The sequence below is a fragment of the Lolium rigidum genome, chromosome 6 (genome assembly GCF_022539505.1).
Source record: "Lolium rigidum isolate FL_2022 chromosome 6, APGP_CSIRO_Lrig_0.1, whole genome shotgun sequence".
Lineage (NCBI taxonomy): Eukaryota > Viridiplantae > Streptophyta > Magnoliopsida > Poales > Poaceae > Lolium > Lolium rigidum.
Genome location: NC_061513.1, coordinates 256,729,588 through 256,756,293, shown reverse-complemented (window position 1 = coordinate 256,756,293; position 26,706 = coordinate 256,729,588). Strand labels below are relative to the sequence as shown.

At 44.3% G+C, this 26,706-nt stretch overlaps 1 pseudogene; it reads right to left on the bottom strand.

Moving 5' to 3' along the window:
- Positions 1–679: 679 nt before the first annotated feature.
- Positions 680–21,719, bottom strand: LOC124663992 (annotated as a pseudogene).
- Between the last annotated feature and the right edge of the window lie 4,987 nt (positions 21,720–26,706).

The window sequence follows — 26,706 nt, the reverse complement described above, 5'->3', positions numbered from 1 at the left end:
AAAACCTCGTCAAAATCTGGTGGTCTTTTGCGCTTGAAATACAAAGTGGTACCAAAATAAAGATTTAGCTACAAATGTGGTGGTTTTATGCTAACAATTCGAATAAAATCTTAAGCTTCATAAAAGGGGAAAAGAGAGGTTCATCTAGTCTGGAACTGGGAGCGCCACTCGCCACTCGCCAGCCGGACCATTTTATTCACCATGAAGCTATGTCAGGGATCCCCGTCCGAGAGCAGTTACGATATGCATCAAAAGTCATTGTCGCAACATACGCACTGGAAACCTACATTCGGGAATTCATTGCAAATAGCTGGAAACATTTCAGAACTACCAGTGTCAACCAACACAAAACCATGCTAACTAAACCATTGCTTTACATTCACCACACGAGCCTCGGCATGGACTAATGAGTTGTACATTGATGCTTGGATGCAGAGAGGAAGAAGAACATGTTACAGGTACAAGGTGTAAGTCCATATTTGAACAGCAAAGAAGAAAAATCACCTTAACAAAGTTCTTGAGATAATTCACGAGACACCATTCATACTGATTCTTGTACAGTATAACATTTGCATTTTCTGATTCAATCAAATCAGATGCGCTGGACTATTACAATTATGCAATCACGCATTTTACTACATGCAGGCAGAGGCAGAGCTACGTTGTGCTCGTTAACCGATCAGCTCCTTGCAGTCCTAGGGTTGGCCTCTTTGAACCACCGTACCGATGCTGTAGCGCACTTTTCGCCGTAAGCCTCTTCTCCGGGTTGCACCGCAGGAGGCCGTTCAGCACCTCGAAACCAGCCTCCGACAGAGTTGGCGGGCCCCTGATCCTGGCCTCCCCTGGACTGGGAAATATGTGACGCAGAAAGCTTCCGGGTTGGCTCCCGCCGGGCAACCGCTGGCCATTGTAGCCCGGCCACTCCTTGATGTCTGCTGTGCCCAGAATGTCCAAGATCTCGCTGAGGTTCTCCTTGTCCGTCTTCCCAAGGAACGGGTGCTTGCCGGCGAGGAGCTCCGCCATGATGACACCGAGCGACCACGTGTCGATGCGCTCATCGTAGTCTGTGGATCCGAGGATGATCTCCGGCGCGCGGTATCCCCGTGATCCGATGGGGTTGGAGTAGGGCCGGCCATTATCGGTGGTGAAGCTGCACGACAGCCCGAGGTCGCAGATCTTGACGTTTCCGCGGCTGTCGACGAGTATGTTGTCTGGCTTGAGGTCGCGGTGCATGAGGCCTAGACGGTTCATCCTTCTCACGCCTGCGAGGAGCTGCCTCATGATCAGGCGAACCTCCAGCTCCGTGTGTCTCCTCCTGAAGCGGTCGCGCTTCATGACGTGCTTGAGGGTTGGCCCCACGAACTCCATGGCGAGGAAGGCCTGGCCGCCGACGAGGCCGGAGGCGCGCGGCTGCACGATCGACGGGTGTCCGCTGCAGGTCTCGAGAGCCCTGACCTCGGCGGCGAAATAGTGGCCGTTGGGGTCCTGGATGCTCGCACGGAGACACTTGATGGCCACAATCTCGCCGGTACGTCGTTCCCGCGCCCGGTGAACGACTCCGAACGTCCCAGAGCCGAGCACCTCGAGCAGCTGGAAGCGGCTGGCCATGGCAGTGTTCTTGAGCACCGGCGGCGGTGTGGTGGTAGCCTCGTCGCCGTCATGGGGTGTCGATGACCACCCCATTGTTTCGCTAGCTACTCCAGGTATCGATCGGAGGAGGCACGCATGTGCTAGTTTAGGTTAGCTTATATAGCTAGTTGCCGGCTCTAGTTTTGTCACCGGTTTTCACCTATGTCCAATTCCGAGTCTGATCGGGACTGCGTTGATGACTTGATGTTGTAACGGACTCGAAAACGCGTCGCCAGTTAAACTTGCCCGCGTCCGAGGCAACAGCCAGCAGCCACTGTGTTTCTTGCCTTTTACTCCCTCCTGCCTAAAATATGTCAACTTTGGTCAAATTAAAACTTCATAAAGTTTAACCTTGTATATTGATAAAAAAATATAACTATATACAATGAGGTACTAATATTTTTAGAATTATCATGAAATATATTTTCATATTATATTTGTATGATATACTAAATCTTCGTATTATTATCTATATTTATGGTCAAACTTTGGTAGGTAATTGTACAAAAATTTATACGCATCATATTATGGGCAGGGTTTGAAAATGATTCCTGATAGGGTCCCTTAACATTGTTTTGTTGATCGAAACAGTGTCTGAAAGGATGCATCCTATGTTGTTGACATAGCTCGATGCAACCGTCTCCGGCTATAACGGCTCACCATTGGCCTCGCCTACTTCGTAGAGATCTTCTCTTTTTATAGGTAGCCTGTTTTGGCGCCTCTGCTTCCGTATCCTTGTCGGTTGGCTGCCATCGGTGGTCACATTGCCACCCCCTCCATCGGTGGTCCCGTTCCCACCGCCGTCATCGGTGGTCCAGTTGCAAGCTAAAAACACAGATTACAGGACGTGAGAAAAAACATAAACAGTTTGGCCGCCTGAAGGTCACATTCAACTCATCAACAAGCCAATCGAAAGCAGGCTAACTGCGATGTTTACAACCAAGATGGCAGCAAGGCTATCATTCGTCACCACGACGGAGGCAGTGGCGGGCCTAGGATTTTGAGCGTGTGTATTCAAAGTTTCAAAGGGTACCAAGAATGTTATGTACCGTCTAAAGCCTGCTTTTGGCATGTATACTAGTATGACTATAGCATCATATAGTTCTAACAGTATAATACATAGAAGGTATAACCCAAGGTATGAAACAATCTTCTCTGGTACGTTGAACAATTGGAACTAATAGAAGTTACAATTGGAATGAAGATGGTCTGAATTTTTACTACTGTACATCAACAATGAATGGTTCAGAACTTCAGAAATTGAACAGTATCGAGAAGACGACGCGGAGTCCAAACAGCTAACCTTAGTTCTGTCGTTCTGGTCGAGCTTTGGATTGTCGAGGCGACAGGAACAACAACATGAACAGAGGTGCTACCGCGGTGACCTTTGGGGACGAGGTGGCATGGAGACGCGGAGCCGCAGAGATACGACCGCACCCTGGCCAGGATTCCTTCGTCACTTAGGGCCCGTTTGGTACCCTAGGTCGAGTTTCCGCACCACTACGCCAGGGAGAAGAGACCACCTGTGCGTTTCAGACGGGTCACGAGCTAGAAAAGCAATGCTGTTTGGTAGCTTTTGAAGCCATTTTTTACACTGGATAGGGAAGACAACTCCCGTTGTTTGGTTGCTTGCACATACGTCTTTCTGCCCTGGTGGTGCAACGCAGACCTTGCTTGGTTGCATACATGAGCGTGTTGTGGTAACCCCTTCCATTTGAGTGGTGAGGATACCCGTGATGGGATTCGTAGCATAGAAAACAAAAAATTTCCTACCGCGAACACGCAATCCAAGCCAAGATGCAATCTAGAAGACGGTAGCAACGAGAAGATCATGAGACTAACCCTCGAAGATTTCCAAAGCCTAACGAGATGGTGTCATTTCAACGGATCATGATGATGCTCTATATAGTGTAAACGCGGTAGTCTCTAAAGCATAATCCACAAAAATATAATGGCATAAATATTTTATCTCATCATTGATCCAACAAGGTTTGGATACATCTCTCGGATACTCCATCATCACTATGATACTCCAAGAAACGTGAGTTGTAGAACAATTTCATAACTCTCTTAGATGTTCGCTAAAACTCGTAATTCAAATATTTCCACCATGATCCAATCATAGATATTTGACTTTTCTATTACGATGATTTCCACTTCATGTTGAAATTTATTTGAATCTTTGAATCTATTCAAATGTTTCAAACTTCTTCCTTATCGAATATATCCACATATATATACTCAATTCATTGTTGGAAGTTTTTATGAAGTAGAAGAATCTCCCGCACACAACTATGCCCAGTGAACCACATGCATCATCATGTGTGTTTCCACTAAGTTAGTTGCCCGTTCAACTCTTGGCCTATGAACGGTATTTAAGTCATTATCTTTAGAAGAGATTTGCAAGCGCCAAATGATTCAAAAATCATGTGACTCCAAAAATCCATCTGCATGGAGTTTCTTCATGCGTTCCTTTCTAACATGACCTAAATGGCGGTTCCACAAATAAGTGGAATTAAAATCATTTGCCTTATGGCATTTTAGCGTCAGTGTTATGTATGTGTGTTTTACCATTAAGATTTATAATAACTTATCCATCGTACATGGAGTAATGTCATAATTTGAACAACTCATTGTTTTCATTTGACCAGAGCAAAATAACAATTATTAAGATCTTTATTATAAATTCTAAGGGTTAGGTAGAATGCCAACGACAAACATAATAACACTTTATTATGTTCCAGACGTGCATTATTACCATATTCCTTATCAGTCACTTAGGCCATCGTATTCTTGTATTGCGTTGTATTGTATGACATCTCATACCAACCAATCTGGTACAAATACCCAAGAATTTCATTATGTGACCAAACAAGGAATACATCCATAACATGTATATCATTTATATACACCTGAGCTAGACTTTCTAGTCTTTTCTTTCTTTCTGCCAAAATATCTTTTGTAGTTTCTCTTTTAGCTTTCCTCATTCTCAGAAAACACTTCACCTTCAATAACTTCTAGGTTTGTTGGTCAAATACCAATAACCTTGAGGTTCTTACTTTGAAGTTGATCATTATATGACAAGTGTTCCAGATTTCACTATTAGTAACTTTGTAATATGATGAACAATATCACTCATAATTTTATCCATCATGACGACTTTCCGAGACCATGTCTGTACATGCTATTCGCATGTGCAAATCTGGCTTGCACCCGTTGTATGCACTCGTGGAATCTATGACACCCGATCATCACGAGATGCTTCGAAACGACGAATCTTAGCAACGGTGCATACTAAGGACGATCACTTCATGGATATGCGAATATCGTTAGTGCCCCAATAGTTGGAGGATTGAGACGCTCGGCGTCTTCAACCTTCGTACATTCCCATAAAACTTATGAGTTTATGTAGTCTCACTAGATTATATTCTATCATCTTGCGGTAAGGTCTTAGATATCGCATATATCTCATACCTCGCTTCTTTACGAAAACAAAACTTTTCAGCTCCTTACTTTTCAAACAAATTTGAACATCAAGTTTCACGGAGACAAGATAATTGTAGGTACTAATTGAAACCATAGCTCTTTGAATCAACAATGTGAGGTTTACTAAAAGTTTGCAATAGGACTTACTTATTTCTTGATTCTTTAACAATACGGTACCAGTCCGTAAAGTTAATTGTCAGACTTAACAGTATTTCAATCTTAATTACAAGACTAACGCATGGTAGAAAAACGGATGCCAATTCTACAAATTTAATTCAAAATACTACTCAGACTATGTTTATGATAATTAGTTCAAGTTTTAATCTAATTACTAATAAACTCCCACTTAATACAACATCCCTCATAGTTGTTAAGTGGTACACGATCCACATCCACTACACCAAAACTGATCATCACGTGAGATGATGTAGCTTCAATGGTGAACATCAACATGTTGATCATATCATCCATATGACTCGTGTTCAACCTTTCGGTTTCCGTTGTCCCGAGTCCATGTCTGTACATGCTAGGCTCGTCAAGCAAACCCAAGTATTCCGCGTGTGCAAACATGGCTTACAACCGTTGTATGTGAACGTAGAGTCTATCACATCCGATCATCACGAGATGCTTCGAAACGACGAACTGTAGCAACGGTGCATACGAGGGGAGAACACTTTATTATCTTGATATTAATGTGAGGGATCATCTTATAATGCTACCGTCGCAATCTAAGCAAAATAAGATGCATAAAGGATTAACATCACATGCAATTCATATGTGATATGATATGGCCCTTTAGTCTTTGCGCCTTTGATCTTCATCTCCAAAGCACGGACATGATCTCCATCATCAACGGGCATGATCTCCATCATCGTCGGCGTAGCGTCAAGGTCCATGGCGCCGTCTTCATGATTGTTCTCCATGTAGCAACTATTACAACTACTTTGATAATACTACTCAACATGAAATTTAAAGACAACCATAAGGCTCCTGCCGGTTGCCATAATACAATAATGATCATCTCATACATATTCATCATCACATCATGGCCATATCACATCACCAAACCCTGCAAAAACAAGTTAGACGCCTCTAATTTGGTTTGCATATTTTACGTGGTTTAGGGTTTTCGAGTAAGATCTAATCTACCTACGAACATGAACCACAACGGTGATACTAGTGTTGTCAATAGAAAGAGTAAATTGGATCTTCACTATAGTGGGAGAGACAGACACCCGCAAAGCCACTTATGCAATACAAGTTGCATGTCGAACGTGGAGCAAGTCTCATGAACGCGGTCATGTAAAGTTAGCCCGGGCCGCTTCATCCCACTATGCCACAAAGATGCAAAGTACTCAAACTAAAGATAACAAGAGCATCAACGCCCACAAAACCTTTGTGTTCTACTCGTGCAACCATCTATGCATAGACACGGCTCTGATACCACTGATGGGATTCGTAGCATAGAAAACAAAAATTTTCCTACCGCGAACACGCAATCCAAGCCAAGATGCAATCTAGAAGACGGTAGCAACGAGAAGATCATGAGACTAACCCTCGAAGATTTCCAAAGCCTAACGAGATTAGATCTCGTGGTGGATGTAGTCGATCACTTGCCGCTTGCAAAAGCGCGTAGAAGATCTTGACCGCTTGCAAAAGCGCGTAGAAGAACTTGACGGTGCCACAATCGGGCAGCACCTCCGTACTCGGTCACACGTACGGTGTTGATGAAGACGACATCCTCCTCCCCGTTCCAGCGGGCAGCGGAAGTAGTAGATCCTCCTTGGAATCCCGGCAGCACGACGGCGTGGTGGCGGTGGTGGTGGAGATCTCCGGCAGGGCTTCGCCTAAGCGTATGCGGGAGAGGTTGTGGAGGAGGAGAGGCTAGGGTTTGGGGAGAGAGGGCTTGGGCGCCGGCCAACTAGGGCTGCGGCCAAGGGTGGCTTCGTGTGGCCGGCCCCTCCCCTATGCCCCTCATTATATAGGTGGAATACCCCAAGAGTTGTAGTACAAGTCTTCGAATAAGACCCCAACAACAAAACCTACTAAAGGTGGGAAACCTACTAAAGGGGGAAATCCTACTCAAGGTGGGACTCCCACCTTTCCTTTAGGTGGGGTTGGCCGGCCACCTATGGTGGAGTCCACCTAGGACTCCACCCCTTAGGGTTTGGCCGGCCTAGCATGTGGAGTCCCTCCGGGACTCCACCTTCCATAGTGCGTTTCTTCCGGACTTTTCTAGAACCTTCTAGAACCTTCCATAAATGCACCGGATCATTTCCAAACTTGGAATATGACTTCCTATATATGAATCTTATTCTCCGGACCATTCCGGACCTCCTCGTGATGTCCCGGATCCCATCCGAGACTCCGAACAAAACTTCGAACTCCATTCCATATTCCATATCTACTTAAACGACATCAAACCTTAAGTGTGTCACCCTACGGTTCGTGAACTATGCGGACATGGTTGAGACTTCTCTCCGACCAATAACCAATAGCGGGACCTGGAGATCCATAATGGCTCCCACATATTCAACGATGACTTAGTGATCGAATGAACCATTTACATACGATACCGATTCCCTTTGTCTCGCGATATATTACTTGTCCGAGGTTTGATCATCAGTATCACTATACCTTGTTCAACCTCGTCTCTGACAAGTACTCTTTACTCGTACCGTGGTATGTGGTCTCTTATGAACCATTCATATGCTTGCAACCTAATTAGACGACATTCCACCGAGAGGGCCCAGAGTATATCTATCCGTCATTGGGATGGACAAATCCCACTGTTGATCCATATGCCTCAAGCTCATACTTTCCGGATACCTAATCCCACCTTTATAACCACCCATTTACGCAGTGGCGTTTGATGTAATCAAAGTACCCTTCTGGCATAAGTGATTTACATGATCTCATGGTCGAAAGGACTTGGTAACTATGTATCGAAAGCTTATAGCAAATGAACTTAATGACGTGATCTTATGCTACGCTTATTTGGGTGTGTCCATTACATCATTCACACAATGATATAACCTTGTCATTAATAACATCCAATGTTCATGATCACGAAACCATGATCATCTATTAATCAACAAGCTAGTTATACAAGAGGCTTACTAGGGACTCCTTGTTGTTTACATAACACACATGTATCAATGTTCCGGTTAATACAATTATAGCATGTTATGCAAACATTATCATAAACACAAAGATATATTATAATAATCATTTTATTATTGCCTCTTGGGCATATCTCCAACAGTCTCCCACTTGCACTAGAGTCAATAATCTAGTTTATATTTGTAAAGATATAACACATTGGCCTTCTGGTGTTTTATCATGTTTTGCTCACGGGAGAGGTTTTAGTCAACGGATCTGACACGCTCAGAAACGTATGTATTTTGCAATTCATTTGCGTCTCAACGCATCACTCATTTTCCAAATGAGTCGGCATATATGCTTAGTCCTCTGGTGGAACCTTAATTCCGCTGTCTGAAATATGTCACTAATATTGTCATACACAATATAGCTTCAAAGTTCTGACACTATCGGAACTACACCAAGTTTTCAAAGAACTTTTTGACTTAACATCTTTAGTCATTGTCAAAACAATGACATATTCTACCTTCGTTTGTAGAATCCGTCACAACATTTAGAACTCTTCTAAATCTAGCATTGTGCTACCTATTAAACAACACTTAGCCTAATTGAGATTTTGAAATTAATTCTTATATGTGACCAAACTAATATCGGTGCAACACCTTACGTCGATTTGTTTGTCATTACTCCATATAAAATTATATATGTATCCTTGGTTCTTCCGAAGCACACGGGGATATTCTTACTTGTTTGTCCAATGATCATCACATGAATCATTCTGGTATATGCTCCTAACTTTTTAGAGCATAGGACATCTGATTATGTACATATTATATAATCACTCATGTGTTTTTACTCATTGAGTGTCATATACACTCAAGTCTTGTTAAAACTTCACATGAAAAGAACACCTTCTTTATATTTTTATATTGAACTACTTCAATATTTATTCTATGTACTTTGACTTAAACTTATTATGTGTTTCAATCTATCTTCATAGATCTTGACACTAAATATGTTTCTGTCCATATTCTTTTATTGAAGCTTAATTCTCAATGAAACCTTTTAATCAATTATATAATTACAATATTTATAATCAACGATATGTCGACTACATAAAGTATTACAAATATGTCTCAGCGCTCCCACTTAATTTCTTGCAAATGCAAGCATCTTCATCGTTTCTGATGAAATCAAAAACTCTTTGACTATTTCATCCGGTGAAGATTCCAACTCCGCAATACTCACTTCATCCAATTGAAGTTCGTATTCCTATCTTGTATTCTACGGACTAGCAAAACTCTAGGTTGTATTTTGTATACACCTTTAATACACACTTCTGTTAAGTAATATATTTTGTCATCCTACTAACATATCTCATAAACAAATATGTAGCGATTACTAGAATAATCCACATAGACTATAAGCATTGCTACGGAAGATCTAATCTTATCGTAGTCAACTCTTTGAACTTTGTCGTAAACAACTTTTCGACAAGTCGTGCTTATTTAAGGATATTTCATCCAAGTCCATCATTTTATAGATTCATTCACTTTCAAAAATTATTCATCTATCTTGGATTTCATGGCGTATAGCCATTTTAACAGAGTCAGGGCCCATCATAACTTCTTTGTTTGTAGTTGGTTTATCATTGTTCAAAATCAATCCTTTGTTCACAAATCATTTATTTGATCACAAAGTAAACCATACCTACAAGGTTCAATATGTACTTCGATCTCCATGGCTTAAAACACTTTGTAGTCATGGGAGCCATGATCGTCATGGCCGCTTTCGGAACCATTTCCGATGTTGCGCTACTCTGATCATTATGCTCAGGTTCATAAACCTTATCAAGTTCTATTGTCCTCCCACTCAAATACTTCGCTAGAAAACAATTTCTTGGAAATAAGCAAGTAACATTAACAAACACTTTTGTCTTTTACTTCATAGTGGAAACAATTCCCAATCAATTCTCTGGGATAACCAACAAAGACATTCATCCGATTTTGGTTGTAAACTTATTTACTTATGCTATGCATACCAAAATTTAAGAAAAAGACTATTAGGGTTCATACCCATGCCATAACTTGTATGGTGTCATTTCAACGGATCATGATGATGCTCTATATAGTGTAAACGCGGTAGTCTCTAAAGCATAATCCACAAAAATATAATGGCATAAATATTTTATCTCATCATTGATCCAACAAGGTTTGGATACATCTCTCGGATACTCCATCATCACTATGATACTCCAAGAAACGTGAGTTGTAGAACAATTTCATAACTCTCTTAGATGTTCGCTAAAACTCGTAATTCAAATATTTCCACCATGATCCAATCATAGATATTTGACTTTTCTATTACGATGATTTCCACTTCATGTTGAAATTTATTTGAATCTTTGAATCTATTCAAATGTTTCAAACTTCTTCCTTATCGAATATATCCACATATATATACTCAATTCATTGTTGGAAGTTTTCATGAAGTAGAAGAATCTCCCGCACACAACTATGCCCAGTGAACCACATACATCATCATGTGTGTTTCCACTAAGTTAGTTGCCCGTTCAACTCTTGGCCTATGAACGGTATTTAAGTCATTATCTTTAGAAGATATTTGCAAGCGCCAAATGATTCAAAAATCATGTGACTCCAAAAATCCATCTGCATGGAGTTTCTTCATGCGTTCCTTTCTAACATGACCTAAATGGCGGTTCCACAAATAAGTGGAATTAAAATCATTTGCCTTATGGCATTTTAGCGTCAGTGTTATGTATGTGTGTTTTACCATTAAGATTTATAATAACTTATCCATCGTACATGGAGTAATGTCATAATTTGAACAACTCATTGTTTTCATTTGACCAGAGCAAAATAAAAATTATTAAGATCTTTATTATAAATTCTAAGGGTTAGGTAGAATGCCAACGACAAACATAATAACACTTTATTATGTTCCAGACGTGCATTATTACCATATTCCTTATCAGTCACTTAGGCCATCGTATTCTTGTATTGCGTTGTATTGTATGACATCTCATACCAACCAATCCGGTACAAATACCCAAGAATTTCATTATGTGACCAAACAAGGAATACATCCATAACATGTATATCATTTATATACACCCGAGCTAGACTTTCTAGTCTTTTCTTTCTTTACTGCCAAAATATCTTTTGTAGTTTCTCTTTTAGCTTTCCTCATTCTCGAGAAAACACTTCACCTTCAATAACTTCTAGGTTTGTTGGTCAAATACCAATAACCTTGAGGTTCTTACTTTGAAGTTGATCATTATATGACAAGTGTTCCAGATTTCACTATTAGTAACTTTGTAATATGATGAACAATATCACTCATAATTTTATCCATCATGACGACTTTCCGAGACCATGTCTGTACATGCTATTCGCATGTGCAAATCGGCTTGCACCCGTTGTATGCACTCGTGGAATCTATGACACCCGATCATCACGAGATGCTTCGAAACGACGAATCTTAGCAACGGTGCATACTAAGGACGATCACTTCATGGATATGCGAATATCGTTAGTGCCCCAATAGTTGGAGGATTGAGACGCCTGGCGTCTTCAACCTTCGTACATTCCCATAAAACTTATGAGTTTATGTAGTCTCACTAGATTATATTCTATCATCTTGCAGTAAGGTCTTAGATATCGCATATATCTCATACCTCGCTTCTTTCTGAAAACAAAACTTTTCAGCTCCTTACTTTTCAAACAAATTTGAACATCAAGTTTCACGGAGACAAGATAATTGTAGGTACTAATTGAAACCATAGCTCTTTGAATCAACAATGTGAGGTTTACTAAAAGTTTGCAATAGGACTTAATTATTTCTTGATTCTTTAACAATACGGTACCAGTCCGTAAAGTTAAATGTCAGACTTAACAGTATTTCAATCTTAATTACAAGACTAACGCATGGTAGAAAAACGGATGCCAATTCTACAAATTTAATTCAAAATACTACTCAGACTATGTTTATGATAATTAGTTCAAGTTTTAATCTAATTACTAATGAACTCCCACTTAATACAACATCCCTCATAGTTGTTAAGTGGTACACGATCCACATCCACTACACCAAAACTGATCATCACGTGAGATGATGTAGCTTCAATGGTGAACATCAACATGTTGATCATATCATCCATATGACTCGTGTTCAACCTTTCGGTTTCCGTTGTCCCGAGTCCATGTCTGTACATGCTAGGCTCGTCAAGCAAACCCAAGTATTCCGCGTGTGCAAACATGGCTTACAACCGTTGTATGTGAATGTAGAGTCTATCACATCCGATCATCACGAGATGCTTCGAAACGACGAACTGTAGCAACGGTGCATACGAGGGAGAACACTTTATTATCTTGATATTAATGTGAGGGATCATCTTATAATGCTACCGTCGCAATCTAAGCAAAATAAGATGCATAAAGGATTAACATCACATGCAATTCATATGTGATATGATATGGCCCTTTAGTCTTTGCGCCTTTGATCTTCATCTCCAAAGCACGGACATGATCTCCATCATCAACGGGCATGATCTCCATCATCGTCGGCGTAGCGTCAAGGTCCATGGCGCCGTCTTCATGATTGTTCTCCATGTAGCAACTATTACAACTACTTTGATAATACTACTCAACATGAAATTTAAAGACAACCATAAGGCTCCTGCGGTTGCCATAATACAATAATGATCATCTCATACATATTCATCATCACATCATGGCCATATCACATCACCAAACCCTGCAAAAACAAGTTAGACGCCTCTAATTTGGTTTGCATATTTTACGTGGTTTAGGGTTTTCGAGTAAGATCTAATCTACCTACGAACATGAACCACAACGGTGATACTAGTGTTGTCAATAGAAAGAGTAAATTGGATCTTCACTATAGTGGGAGAGACAGACACCCGCAAAGCCACTTATGCAATACAAGTTGCATGTCGAACGTGGAGCAAGTCTCATGAACGCGGTCATGTAAAGTTAGCCCGGGCCGCTTCATCCCACTATGCCACAAAGATGCAAAGTACTCAAACTAAAGATAACAAGAGCATCAACGCCCACAAAACCTTTGTGTTCTACTCGTGCAACCATCTATGCATAGACACGGCTGCGATACCACTCGATGGGATTCGTAGCATAGAAAACAAAAATTTTCCTACCGCGAACACGCAATCCAAGCCAAGATGCAATCTAGAAGACGGTAGCAACGAGAAGATCATGAGACTAACCCTCGAAGATTTCCAAAGCCTAACGAGATTAGATCTCGTGGTGGATGTAGTCGATCACTTGCCGCTTGCAAAAGCGCGTAGAAGATCTTGACCGCTTGCAAAAGCGCGTAGAAGAACTTGACGGTGCCACAATCGGGCAGCACCTCCGTACTCGGTCACACGTACGGTGTTGATGAAGACGACGTCCTACTCCCCGTTCCAGCGGGCAGCGGAAGTAGTAGATCCTCCTCGGAATCCCGGCAGCACGACGGCGTGGTGGCGGTGGTGGTGGAGATCTCCGGCGAGGGCTTCGCCTAAGCGTATGCGGGAGAGGTTGTGGAGGAGGAGAGGCTAGGGTTTGGGGAGAGAGGGCTTGGGCGCCGGCCAACTAGGGCTGCGGCCAAGGGTGGCTTCGTGTGGCCGGCCCCTCCCCTATGCCCCTCATTATATAGGTGGAATACCCCAAGAGTTGTAGTACAAGTCTTCGAATAAGACCCCAACAACAAAACCTACTAAAGGTGGGAAACCTACTAAAGGGGGGAGTCCTACTCAGGTGGGACTCCCACCTTTCCTTTAGGTGGGGTTGGCCGGCCACCTATGGTGGAGTCCACCCGGGACTCCACCCCTTAGGGTTTGGCCGGCCTAGCATGTGGAGTCCCTCCGGGACTCCACCTTCCATAGTGCGTTTCTTCCGGACTTTTCTAGAACCTTCTAGAACCTTCCATAAATGCACCTGGATCATTTCCAAACTTGGAATATGACTTCCTATATATGAATCTTATTCTCCGGACCATTCCGGACCTCCTCGTGATGTCCTGGATCCCATCCGAGACTCCGAACAAAACTTCGAACTCCATTCCATATTCCATATCTACTTAAACGACATCAAACCTTAAGTGTGTCACCCTACGGTTCGTGAACTATGCAGACATGGTTGAGACTTCTCTCCGACCAATAACCAATAGCGGGACCTGGAGATCCATAATGGCTCCCACATATTCAACGATGACTTAGTGATCGAATGAACCATTTACATACGATACCGATTCCCTTTGTCTCGCGATATATTACTTGTCCGAGGTTTGATCATCAGTATCACTATACCTTGTTCAACCTCGTCTCTGACAAGTACTCTTTACTCGTACCGTGGTATGTGGTCTCTTATGAACCATTCATATGCTTGCAACCTAATTAGACGACATTCCACCGAGAGGGCCCGAGTATATCTATCCGTCATTGGGATGGACAAATCCCACTCGTTGATCCATATGCCTCAAGCTCATACTTTCCGGATACCTAATCCCACCTTTATAACCACCCATTTACGCAGGTGGCGTTTGATGTAATCAAAGTACCCTTCTGGCATAAGTGATTTACATGATCTCATGGTCGAAAGGACTTGGTAACTATGTATCGAAAGCTTATAGCAAATGAACTTAATGACGTGATCTTATGCTACGCTTATTTGGGTGTGTCCATTACATCATTCACACAATGATATAACCTTGTCATTAATAACATCCAATGTTCATGATCACGAAACCATGATCATCTATTAATCAACAAGCTAGTTATACAAGAGGCTTACTAGGGACTCCTTGTTGTTTACATAACACACATGTATCAATGTTCCAGTTAATACAATTATAGCATGTTATGCAAACATTATCATAAACACAAAGATATATTATAATAATCATTTTATTATTGCCTCTTGGGCATATCTCCAACAGTCTCCCACTTGCACTAGAGTCAATAATCTAGTTTATATTTGTAAAGATATAACACATTGGCCTTCTGGTGTTTTATCATGTTATGCTCACTGGAGAGGTTTTAGTCAACGGATCTGACACGCTCAGAAACGTATGTATTTTGCAATTCATTTGCGTCTTTACGCATCACTCATTTTCCAAATGAGTCGGCATATATGCTTAGTCCTCTGGTGGAACCTTAATTCCGCTGTTCGAAATATGTCACTAATATTGTCATACACAATATAGCTTCAAAGTTCTGACACTATCGGAACTACACCAAGTTTTCAAAGAACTTTTTGACTTAACATCTTTAGTCATTGTCAAAACAATGACATATTCTACCTTCGTTTGTAGAATCCGTCACAACATTTAGAACTCTTCTAAATCTAGCATTGTGCTACCTATTAAACAACACTTAGCCTAATTGAGATTTTGAAATTAATTCTTATATGTGACCAAACTAATATCGGTGCAACACCTTACAGCGATTTGTTTGTCATTACTCCATATAAAATTATATATGTATCCTTGGTTCTTCTGAAGCACACAGGGATATTCTTACTGTTTGTCCAATGATCATCACATGAATCATTCTGGTATATGCTCCTAACTTTTTAGAGCATAGGACATCTGATTATGTACATATTATATAATCACTCATGTGTTTTTACTCATTGAGTGTCATATACACTCAAGTCTTGTTAAAACTTCACATGAAAAGAACACCTTCTTTATATTTTTATATTGAACTACTTCAATATTTATTCTATGTACTTTGACTTAAACTTATTATGTGTTTCAATCTATCTTCATAGATCTTGACACTAAATATGTTTCTGTCCATATTCTTTTATTGAAGCTTAATTCTCAATGAAACCTTTTAATCAATTATATAATTACAATATTTATAATCAACGATATGTCAGCTACATAAAGTATTACAAATATGTCTCAGCGCTCCCACTTAATTTCTTGCAAATGCAAGCATCTTCATCGTTTCTGATGAAATCAAAAACTCTTTGACTATTTCATCCGAGTGAAGATTCCAACTCCGCAATACTCACTTCATCCAATTGAAGTTCGTATTCCTATCTTGTATTCTACGGACTAGCAAAACTCTAGGTTGTATTTTGTATACACCTTTAATACACACTTCGTTAAGTAATATATTTTGTCATCCTACTAACATATCTCATAAACAAATATGTAGCGATTACTAGAATAATCCACATAGACTATAAGCATTGCTACGGAAGATCTAATCTTATCGTAGTCAACTCTTTGAACTTTGTCGTAAACAACTTTTCGACAAGTCGTGCTTATTTAAGGATATTTCATCCAAGTCCATCATTTTATAGATTCATTCACTTTCAAAAATTATTCATCTATCTTGGATTTCATGGCGTATAGCCATTTTTAACAGAGTCAGGGTGTGTCCATTTGGGTGTGTCAACTCTTTGAACTTTGTCGTAAACAACTTTTCGACAAGTCACGCTTATTTGGGTGTGTCCATTACATCATTCACACAATGATATAACCTTGTCATTAATAACATCCAATGTTCATGATCACGAAACCATGATCATCTATTAATCAACAAGCTAGTTATACAAGAGGCTTACTAGGGACTCCTTGTTGTTTACATAACACACATGTATCAATGTTCCAGTTAATACAATTATAGCATGTTATGCAAACATTATCATAAACACAAAGATATATTATAATAATCATTTTATTATTGCCTCTTGGGCATATCTCCAACAACCCGGTAGTGCTAACTGAATAACAGCACATTGAGCAACATTCAAATCATCAAAAGGTGATGGTAATACACATAAAGTAGTTACCCTACTAGGTGATGCATCATGAGTAAAGCAATTATACTTGATGATGCATCACAGGTTCATCACGCGGGGGATTCGTATACACCACCTCGAACAAGTTCATCATTACGGATCAGAGATCAGGTTCAAACAAGCCCTAGCTAAGAGCATCTCCAGTCGCGTCCCCCAAACCATCCCCCAAAGGGATTTGGGGTGCGTCGGACAAAAAATGCGTTCCAGCCGCGTCCCCCAAAGCCCATTTTTGTCCGGCGCGCCCCGATACGGTGTCCGGCGCCCCGAGCCCGTCCCCGTCCCACAGGGGACGCTCCGGGCACGCCGGACACAACGAAAGCGAGGCGAACCGACGCGGGGCCGACCCGTCAGCGGCTCGGACGCTCAGCCGCCGCCTACGTAGCGACGGTGCAGTTGCCGGGAAGCAGAACCGTCACATTGGCAACCGTGTCGACGACGCGGCAACCGCCGGAATGGAGTCGGGACTCCTCGGAAGAGAAACCGCTGCTCTTTTCGACTTCTGCGCCGTCGTTCATCCGCACTCAATAAGACTCGTACGTCGGCGCTTTTGGATCTTCACCGGCCGCATCCGACACCTCCAGCGACGATGAGCTACATCTCCGAGCTCCCGTCCGACACCTCCGGCGAGGGAAAGCCTGCTGGATGGCGCCATTGGTGGGAGAGAGCTCGGACGCCCAGCAGCGGCGACGATTCCCTCCCGCCACCTGATAGCGCGGAGGAATGGCTGGGCGTGGAGGAGGACGTGGAGGAAGAAGGGTCAGATGAGGCGGCGGTGGCCCGTGCGAAGGCGGAGGCGGACGCGAAGGCCAATACCGCCAAGGCCAAGGCCAAGGCGCAGCCGGCGAGCACCGGCAACAACGAGGATGACTCGGACGCGTCGGCCGACACCGCCTCTTCGGAAGAGGTGACGAGCAGGAAGCGCCACCGTCATGACGACGACGAGGCGGGGCCATCATCGAATAAGAAGTAGTTTAAAATAATTTATATGTAATTTAATTATGTTTTTTCGAAGTTTTATATGTAATTTGTTTATGTTGAACCGATTTGAATATTAGTAAATAGTTTTATTCTATCTATAAGAAGTATTTTAAATGTTTGGGGGCGGCGTTTGGGGGACGCGACTGGGGAGCGACGTCCCCCAAACGCGGCACCAACGAAACACGTCCCCCAAACGCTCAATCCGGCGCGCTTTGGGGGACGGTTTGAGGGACGCGGCTGGAGATGCTCTAATGGATGTATATGAGAGCACCTCCCAAAATCAGCAGATCATGAAGAAGGAAGCAAAAGCACTAAGCGGGAAACTGCTTGCGTAGCCAGGTCCTCCTCTCCGGTGGCTGCAGCTCACGTCACTCGGCATACTCTTCTTCGTTGTCTGCAATAAAGTTGAGTGCCCCGACCAGCAAGTTAGGTTGGTACTGCTGCGTCTTGTAGACAAACCGGGACGTGAAGATGGTCTCCATCTGAATCTTTAGTTTCCCTGGATACTCTTTCTGAGGCCTTCTACGTTGCTCCTTTTGATTGATTGAGTTGAAGAACAAGATCTTAACCTCCATAAAAGGGGAAAAGAGACGTTAACCGCTATCCAGACAATTTTATTCACCATGAGCTATGTGAGGGGATGCCCGTCCGAGAGCAGACACGATGTGCATGAAAGGACATTGTCGAAACATACACACTCAATACCTACATTCGGGAAATTCGATGCGAATAGCTGGAAACATTTCAGAACTAGTAGCGTCAACCAAGACGAAACCATGCTAACTAAACCATGGCTTTATAGTTTATATTCATCACACGAGCCTTGGCATGGACTAATGAGTTGTATGTTGATGCCTGGATGCACTGAGGAAGAAAAACTGGTTATAGGTACACGGTGTAAATCCATGTTTGAACAACAAAGGAGAAAAATCACAAGAACAAAGTTCATGAGAGCATTGACGAGACACCATACCGATTCTTCAACAATATTCATGTAATATATGTTAAACTTGCTAGATCATCTAGGGCAGATGATTGTTGGGTAGGAGCGGGATACTATGGGTTTACCTTCTCCCTTGGAGGTGGAGCCCGCCGACGTGGACATTGTGGCGACAGCGGCGCGTGGGTGAGCGAGAGGTGGCGGCGGTGAAGCTTTCCGTCGGCACATCGCTAACCCTAATCGGTGGGTATGTCGGTGGGGAGTGCGGCTATGCGGTGAACCTCGTACTGCGAGCCATCAGGCCCCACCTATCTTTATAGCGCTGACGATAGGGGCCCATCAGGGCGTAGACAAGGTCCACGTCGAGCCGTTGGGCTCGAACGTGCGAGAGAGATCATCCTAGGACAAGACTAGGCGGCGGCGCCGCACAAGAGCAGGACCCGTGCGACGGATTCCACGACCCCACACGCTGGGAAGAAGGCACCGAAAAATCTAACCACACGGTCCACTAGGTGTGAATGTGTGATAGTCTGTCTGCCCACTAGGCCACACTAGGAAAAAAACAACTCCAAAAAGCTGCATGCAGCCTCGTGAATCGGGATGCCATCTCATTTGATTCCCGAAGAAAAATACAATGACAGCACTTGGAACAACTAATTTGGTAACTGCGTGTGATTAATTAGGAAACTAGGACCGAATTAATCTGAGAATTGGTAATATGGCAACTACAGCTAATTAATCCGGAAATTAGCAATAATGAATCTCGCAATTAGTGCTAAAAGAACCGGGTGATTACTAATAATTAACCCGGTAATATGGCAACTGAACCTAATTAATCCGGTAATTAAAACTAATGAAACGGGCAGTTGCACCTAATTAGGCAGATAAACAACTATCTCTTCCTCAACCTCCCGCAGGGAGCTGCTCCATGCTTGTCCATAGTGGTCGATGGCGGCGTGGGCTCAGCCCCGGCACGGTGCTACTCCCCACGACACCCACCCACGAGCCTCGACCGACGCGCTCGTCGGTGACCCCGCGCTAGCGACGGAGGCCTCCTCCTCGTGCTTCTCGGCAGCGGCCCGCTGCAACCCCGGAGGGCAGCGGCCTCCTCCTTTCCGGCGCCCTTCTCATGCCTCCCGGCGCGGCGCCTTGCAGCTGTATGCTCGACGGCGGCGCCTCCCGCTGTGTGCTCGGTGGCGGTATCTTCCTCCTCGTGCTTCTCAAGCTCGGTGGCGAGGCGACCTCCCCCTTCTAGCGAGCACGCCGCGGGATGCTCGCCTCAGACGAACGCCCTTGCGCCAGCGGAGAGACACCTCAATCTCCCGGCTCTCCGGCGCTCGACCTCCCCGCTCCTTGGTGTGGAGTTCCTCAATATCTCCGCGGTGAGAGTGAGGGGATTGTGTGGACACGAGATGTTCACGGGAGTAGAGATAAGATCAAGCGGTGCGTGTGGGGCTTTTGACTCGCGATAGAAAATGTATCAATATTCTATAGGGGCGCGATGCAGTTTGCACGCATCACGGCGCGTCGCACGGGAGTGCGGTTGGTGCGGCGCTTGTAGGTAGATTTTCCCATCATCCTAACAGTATAACATTTACATTCTCCGATTCACTCAAATCAGATGCGCTTGACTACAACAATTATGCAATCATCAAGTTTGCTACAGGCAGGCGGCTACATTGTGTTCGTTAACTGATCAGCTCCTTGTAGTCTTCTTTTTGTGGGGATCAGCTCCTTGTAGTCCTAGGGTTGGCTTCCTTGAACCACCGATGCTGAAGCGCGCGCCCCGCCGTGAGCCTCTTCTCCGGATTGCATCGCAGGAGGCCGCTCAGCACCTCGAAACCAGCCTCTGAAAGTGTTGGCGGGCCTCTGATCCTGGCCACCCCTGGACTGGGAAATCTGTGACGCAGAATGCTCCCGGGCTGGCTTCCGCCGGCTGGCAACCGCTGGCCATTGTAGCCTGGCCACTCCTTGATGTCTGTCGTGCCGAGAATGTCCAAGATCTCGCTGAGGTTCTCTCTGTCCGACCTCCCCAGGAATGGGCGCTTGCCGGCGAGGAGCTCCGCCATGATGACACCGAGTGACCACGTGTCGATACGCTCGTCGTAGTCCGTGGACCCGAGGATGATCTCCGGCGCGCGGTATCCCCGTGACCCGACAGGGTTGGAGTAGGGCGGGCCACCATCGGTGGTGAAGCTGCACGACAGCCCGAGGTCGCAGATCTTGACGTTTCCGCGGCTGTCGACGAGTATGTTGTCTGGCTTGAGGTCGCGGTGCATGAGGCCGAGGCGGTTCATCCTTCTGACGCCTGCGAGGAGCTGCCTCATGATCAGGCGAACCTCCAGCTCGGTGTGCCTCCTCCTGAAGCGATCGCGCTTCATGACGTGCTTGAGTGTCGGCCCCACGAATTCCATGGCGAGGAAGGCCTGGCCGCCGAGGATGCCGGAGGCACGCGGCTGCACGATCGACGGGTGTCCGCTGCAGGTCTCGAGAGCCCTGACCTCGGCGGCGAAATAGTGGCCGTCGGGGTCCTGGATGCTCGCGCGGAGACACTTGATGGCCACAATCTCGCCGGTACGTCGTTCCCGCGCCCGGTGAACGACTCCGAACGTCCCAGAGCCGAGCTCCTCGAGCAGTTGGAAGCGGCTGGCCATGGCAGTGTTCTTCAGCACCGGCGGTGTGGTGGTAGCCTCGTCGTCTTGGGCAACCGGTGGCCATGACCACCCCATTGTTTTGCTACTCCAGGTATCGATCCGAGGAGGCACGTATGCGTATGTGCTAGTTTAGGTTAGCTTATATAGGTAGTTGCCGGCTCTAGTTTTGTCACCGGTTTGTACTAGGTCCAATTCCGAGTCTGATCGGGACTGCGTTGATGACTGGATGCTGTAACGGAGTCGAAAACGCGTCGCCAGTTAAACTTGCCCGATCGAGGCAGCAGCCAGCAGCCATTGTGTTTCTTGCCTTTTACTCCCACCTGACTAATATGTTAAGTTTGGTCAAAGTCAAACTTCATAAAATTTAACCTTGTACTATATTGATAAAAAATATAAATATATACAATGAGGTACTAATATTTTTAGAATTATCATGAAATATATTTTCATAATTTATTTGTATGATATAGTAAATCTTCGTATTATTATCTATATTTGTGGTCAAACTTTGATAGGTAATTGCACGAAAAATTATACACATCATATTATGGGTAGGAAGGAGTATTCAACTTAAACAAATCATGTCCAAGCATCCTGCTCAACCCGAGCCTCGCGCTAGATGAGCTATGACTAAGCCAATTGTGCACAAATCGCGTCAATCTGGCCGCTAAAAACACTAAGAGCATCCCCACTCGTTGGCACTCCCCACGCCCAAATCCGGCGAAATTTTCGTCCGGATTGGAGGAAGATTTGGCGTGGGGAGGAGTAGTTTCCCAGTCGTGTGCTCCCCAAGCGCCGTTTCTCGGAGAAAAAGAGGATGGCTCGGGGAATCCGGACGAAAGAGGAGACACGTGGGCGTGGGCGGTTGGTTTAGCTTCATCCGGAGTCCCCGAGCGCTCCCCGGGGGGCCGGGGATGGCGTGGGATCGCCGGATGAAATTAGGCCCAAATCCGGACGAAAACGAGGAACCGGGGGCGCGACTGGGCCGATTTACGCCGTCCGGATGTAAAAAACGCTCGCCGGGGGCCTGTTCGGGGGGACGAGTGGAGATGCTCTAACAAAATTACCCCTATAACTAACGAAACTGAATGTGTCAACAAACGACACTTATGCACATTCAGAAAAACCAGATTTCAATGGGAGGAGACAGGGGCCTCGGCGGCGGCTATAGTGTCAACGATGATCTTCATCTTGTGCATGTACTGGGTCGCAAACACCACCTTCCACGTCGACTGGAGTTGGCAACGAAGATGACGGACGTTGGCGCGGCTTTGAGCACCAAACATGGTGTGAACCGTTGTCCATGCGGCAACAGCGGATGTGCAGCCGATGAGATGACACGCGACTTCCGGTTCCATCAAAGCAAGGAGGAAGCCCAGGACCCTCTGGTCCGTGATCCACCAACGAGTTTAGGTCAGGTTTGGAAACTCCACAACATCGTCGCCGACCCCTTGTGTGATCATCTTGGCGGAGGCCACCTCGGTTCCGTCGAGATAGCCATGACAACCCGCGCTAGAGATATTGGAGGGTGAGCTGATGTGGGCATTACCCTTCGGGTACCCGACATTGGTCTACCTCCTTTGGCCCAACAAGGGGCCCATGAGGATTGCTATGATCCAAGGTGGGCCCATACGTCGGTTACAACAGAGAAGACTTACAAGAAGACGGATTCTTAACGGAGAAGGCAAGAGGATGTCGATAAAGGAAAGGATAGATTAGATTTTGATGTAACCTAGATAGCCGATTTCGGACAGGACTCTCGGGACCTGGCCTCATATATAAATGCCAGGAGAGGGCCTGCCAAAGGACACTTACGCAATCAACACAATCTAATATACACCAACCCTAGAAATCTTGCCTCCCGGCGAGATCACCATAGCAGTGTATCGGTGATACGTTGCAAACGTATCTATAATTTTTGATGCTCCATGCTTATTTTACACCAATTTCTATATGTTTTGTTTACACTTCGTTGCATTTTTATACATTTTTCGAAACTAACCTATTGACAAGATGCCACAATGCCAGTCTCTGTTTTCTGCTGTTTTGTATTTCAGAAAAGTTGTACAGGAAATATTCTCGGAATTGGACGAAACAAAAGCCAAAGTTTCTATTTTACTGTAACGAAGACGAAGACGAGCCACGAGGCGGCCACACCGGCCCATGGTGCAGCCCACCCCTGGCCACGCCTAGGGGTGGTGTGGGCCCCTCAGGCACCCACCGACCTCACCCTTCCGCCTATTTATTCACCTATTCGGGAAAAATCTAAATACCCGAGCCTCCGTCCACGAAAAGTTTCGTCGCCGCCACCATCGCCGACCCTAGCTCGGGAGGGTCCCGAAGCTCTTCCCGGCACCCTGATGGAGAGGGAGATCATCACCGGAGGCCTCTACATCGCCATGCCCGCCTCTGAAGTGATGCGCGAGTAGTTCATCTCTGGACTACGGGTCCATAGCATAGTGATTGTTAGGTCCCGTGCGGTCACCACTAGTGGCTTTGCCCTTTGGACCTTTGCCATCATTAGTGACCTTCTTGTTCTTTTCTTGAGCGGGCTTCTCCTTCTTGTAGTTGTTCTTCTTGTGGGGCTTGGGAGCATACCCAAGTCCATACTTCTCATTGTTTGACCTTTGCTTACTCAAAAGGTCATCCAATCCCATCTTTTTCTTGAGGTGGTGAACTTCGCTAGTTCCTTTGTCAACCTAGCATTTTCTTCAAGAATAGTTTCTTGTTCACAAGCCGAGTCATTTGGATAATAGTTGAGACCATATTTAGTTACCAAAGATTCAAGATATTCATTGGTCTCGACATACAGAGATAGTTCTTCTTTCAAACGAACATGTTCCTCAACAAGTTTAGCATGTTCACAAGTAAATGAGGTAGAGGAACTTGCAACATTTTTAACAACAATGGGATCATTCAATGATCCAAGAGCCTTCTTATAGGTATCTTGGAGTAGGTCATGACTCTCTCCAAGTTTCTTGAGCTCATCCTTAACAAGCTTGTTAGCCTTTTCAAGATGGTCAACATCCTTAGTGAGAGAAGCATGAGCAACTTCAAGCTCCTTCTTTGAAGCATCCAGCTCTTGGGCCATTAATTGAGCCCTTTCAATAGTTTCTAGGTCCTTAACTTTATCTAGTTCAAATGTTTCAACTAGTTGCTTAAGGTCTTGAGATATGCACCTTTCGTTTTTCAGCTCTTGTCTTAGGAGACTGAATCTCCGTTTCTCATCTTTCATATGAGATTCTAATTTCTCAATGGACTCGTCCCTTTCATTGAGGAGTCCATCAAGAAATCAAACTTGACAAGAGCATCACCATGAAGAGTGCATCTAACTTTGAAAAGACCCTTAAGAACAACCTCTTCATCTTGATTATCAGTTTTATCATCATCAAGAATGCTAGATAAAGAAGGTGGGGATTCCATTACCTTTGCTTCCCTTACCATAAGACAAGAGTCAACGATCGTAGAGGAGGAAGAGTCATCGGAGTCATCCTCATGAGTCGTTCTTGCCATGAAGAAGAACCAATAACATTTGGAGTTGAAGACTCCGTGGAATAATCCTTGGAGTATCATATGTAAAGAGTGACTCGGGTTCGGAGAAAGCCAAACCAGCCACTCCAGCCTCCTTCTCCTCATCTTCTCCCTCTTCATTTGAAATATACTCAGTACCAACAAAGGCTCTTCCCTTGTTCTTCTTATATCGCTCATTGATTGGGTTTGGCTTCAATCTTGGCTTGACACCTTTGACAAATCTTGGCTTGTCTACCCTCTTCTCATAAGGGCACTCATTTGCAAAGTGATTGTCTTCATCATAGTTGAAGCACGTTCTCTTCTTCTCATTGAAGGAGATTGTGAACTTCTTCTTGTACTTCTTGACAAAAGAAATCAAAATTTGTGCCAATGTTACTAGTTGAGGTCTTCTCCTCTTCTTCTTCTTCGATCTGATAGACTTCTTCCCTTTCTTGGTCTGCCCTGGCCTTCAAAGCAAGGTTGTGGGAGGGGCCATCAACACTGTTCATCACCATGAGTCTTTCTCCTTCTTTGGCCATGTTGTCATTGGCAGCCACATAAGAGACAATATCATCTACGGATAAATCTGCTTGTTTGGTGAGGATTTGTAAATTGAGGGCAAGGTTAGTGTCCTTCTGTTTGACAGCAATCATGGCAATGACCTTGGACTTTATGAACTCTTCATTCATTTCAAAGGCATAATTGTATTTATCACAACCAAGGCCCTTCGCCTTCACCCGAAGAGCTCCAAGTCTTCCATGAGCCTCAGCTACAGTCTCCCCTTCCTTGATCATGAACAAGGTAGCCTCAGTCTTAGCTGACTCATAAAGAGACTTTTTGATAAGATTGTTCCCTCTTGGAGTATGATGGCGTGTAACTCACACGTTCGTTGGGAACCCCAAGAGGAAGGTATGATGCGCACAGTAGCAAGTTTTCCCTCAGAAAGAAACCAAGGTTTAATCGAACCAGGAGGAGCCAAGAAGCACGTTGAAGGTTGATGGTCGCGAAATGTGATGCGGCGCAACACCAGGGATTCCGGCGCCAACGTGGAACCTGCACAACACAACCCAAGTACTTTGTCCCAACGAAACGAGTGAGGTTGTCAATCTCACCGGCTTGCCGTAACAAAGGATTAAACGTATCGAGTGGAAGATGTTTGCAAAGAAAATAGTAAAACACAATTGCAGTAGATTGTATGCTATGTAAAGAACAGGACCGGGGTCCACAGTTCACTAGAGGTGTCTCTCCCATAAGATACAAGCATGTTGGGTGAACAAATTACAGTCGGGCAATTGACAAATAGAGAAAGGCATAACAATGCATATACATGATATGATAAATATAGTGAGATTTAATTGGGCATTACGACAAAGTACATAGACCGCCATCCAACCGCATCTATGCCTAAAAAGTCCACCTTCGAGTTATCATCCGAACCCCTCCAGTATTAAGTTGCAAAGCAACGGACAATTGCATTAAGTATGGTGCGTAATGTAATCAACAACTACATCCTTAGACATAGCATCAATGTTTTATCCCTAGTGGCAACAGC